This window comes from Trichechus manatus, unplaced genomic scaffold (genome assembly GCF_000243295.1).
Source record: "Trichechus manatus latirostris isolate Lorelei unplaced genomic scaffold, TriManLat1.0 scaffold00014, whole genome shotgun sequence".
Classification (NCBI taxonomy): Eukaryota; Metazoa; Chordata; class Mammalia; order Sirenia; family Trichechidae; genus Trichechus; species Trichechus manatus.
In genome coordinates this window covers 10,643,146-10,645,100 of record NW_004443950.1, presented here as the reverse complement: position 1 = coordinate 10,645,100, position 1,955 = coordinate 10,643,146, and the positions used below count along the sequence as shown (strand labels likewise).

The 1,955-nt window shown below is 59.0% G+C and overlaps 1 protein-coding gene across 1 annotated transcript in view; it reads left to right on the top strand.

The window, feature by feature from the left end:
- Nucleotides 1-268: 268 nt before the first annotated feature.
- The window catches only part of ADGRG1 (adhesion G protein-coupled receptor G1), a 44,321-nt gene continuing 42,634 nt past the window's right edge, over nucleotides 269-1,955 (top strand). The window contains exon 1 of the mRNA XM_004371667.2: nucleotides 269-305. The gene's annotated coding sequence lies outside the window, so the exon portion shown is untranslated. The remainder of the gene's footprint in view (nucleotides 306-1,955) is intronic.

The following is a 1,955-nucleotide window of genomic DNA, read 5'->3' as shown; positions in this document are numbered from 1 at the left end:
CCCTGGATGGAGTTGCCAAAAGCCCATGAAGGGCTGAGGTGAGGGGAGGGGGTTACTCAGCACCCAAGGGGCCAGCTCAGCCTCCACAGGTAAATCCGGGGATAAAGAGGGCGGTGGCAGCTGCTGCTGTGGGGCCAGTCGGAAGTGCAGCTAGCAGGCGGGTGGAGCTGCACCTGGGACCGCCCCTCACCTGTGGCCACCGACTGGGACAAGCTCAGACTGGGTGCCCGAATGCCCTGGAAGGAGGTGGAAGGGGAGGAGGCAGCATCAACACAGTCCCGTAAGAACCCTGCCCAGACCCACAGGTAAGAGGCTGTTGTTCAGGGTTGGGGACAGGGGCGGGGAAGGTCAGCGGGGTGTGGCTCCCAGCCTGGCCCAGTTGACCTTGGCCAGCCTCTCAGGTCCAGTTCGATGCCATTGGGCACCTGTGGATGTGTGAGGCCTTGCCCTTGTCTGCTCGAGTTTCTGGGCATCTCCATGGAGAGGGCTGGATTTGGAGGCAGGGTGGTTTTAGGGTCTCCCCGTGCTGCTCAGAGTGAGGGCGCTGGGAAACTGGCGGGGTATGAGCATGCTCCCAGTGTCCAGAAGAGAAGGCTGCAGAGCGCCCAGGGCAAGGCCAGGCTGTTAACCCTGGGGCTCCGATGGGGAGGCAGGAGGCAGGGACCCAGTGCCTCCCGCCTGCTTTCTCCCCCAGTGCCGGGGGCCGGTTTGGGAGCAGGCTGGCCTGGGTTGTTTGACTTTTGACAAGGAAGAGAAGGCAGTCTCCCCTGGTGAGCCAAGTGCCCAGGGACGGGGTCCTCTGCCTCGCCCCAGCCCGTCACGGCCCTCTCGGCCCTGGCTGCAAGAGGCAGGAGTAAAAGTCAAACTGCCCCTCCACTGGCACCCCACCCCGCCCTGGGCCAGGCCTCTCTGGTGAGGCTCTAAATGGTGGCCGAGGACGCAGTGGGACAGGGGAGCCATCATGGAGAAAAGGCTTGGCTGTGCCACTGAGTCCTGTGGGAGCTAGGCCGGCCCCTTCCCCATCTGCACCACGAGGGAGATGGGGAAAAGCAGCGGTTTGAAAGTGAAAATCGGAGCAGTGGGCCCGTGCGAACCCAGTCTCACGGGTCCCACACACCAGCCAGACAGAGGTGGGTACCCGGCTGCAGCCGGAGGGAGCCTGGCGCCGTGCCTGCTCTGCCTCTCCCAGCTTAGCTCCCTGGGGCATGTGGGCAGCCAAATGGGCCCCCCACGTTCACTCTGTTAATTAGACGCCCCGGCTAATGAGTGGCTGCTGTTGTTGCTCCATTACACCTCCTAAGCCATCTGTGCCCCAGCACTTAGGGGGAGACCTCGGGGGCTCCCTGGCTCTGGGGGCTGAGGCACACGCAGAAAGCAGCACTTCTGGGAGACATTGCCGGGTGTTTCCTGGAGCAGGGGGATGGGTGCTGCTTGGGCTTTCCACAATGTCCTTTCAACTCCAGCGCCTTATTTTACTAAAATAAGAGAAGTGGCGGCAGCCTCGGCTTCCGGGTGAGGAAACTGAGGCACCCTTTTTATGACTCTTGAGGTGAGCCTCCTGCAGCCAACATTTTTGTTTTTTTAGATTCCTTGAATCTTTTTTTTTAATTGTTGTGCTTTAAGTGAAAGTTTACAATTCAAGTTAGTCTCTCATACAAAAATTTGTGCATACATTGTTTTGTGACCCTAGTTGCTCTCCCTATACTGTGACAGCACACTCCTCCTTTCCACCCCAGATTTCCCGTGTCCATTCATCCAGCTCCTGACCCTCTCTGCCTTCTCATCTCACCTCTGGACAGGAGCTGCCCATTTAGTCTCATGTATCTACTTGGGTGCAGCCAACATTTAACACAGCTCTGTACTGGCACGTGTGTGTGTGTGTGTGTGTGTGTGTGTGTGTGTGTGTGTGTGTGTGTGTGTGGGGGTGAAGGGCAAGGGCTGCATGGGGAGATCAA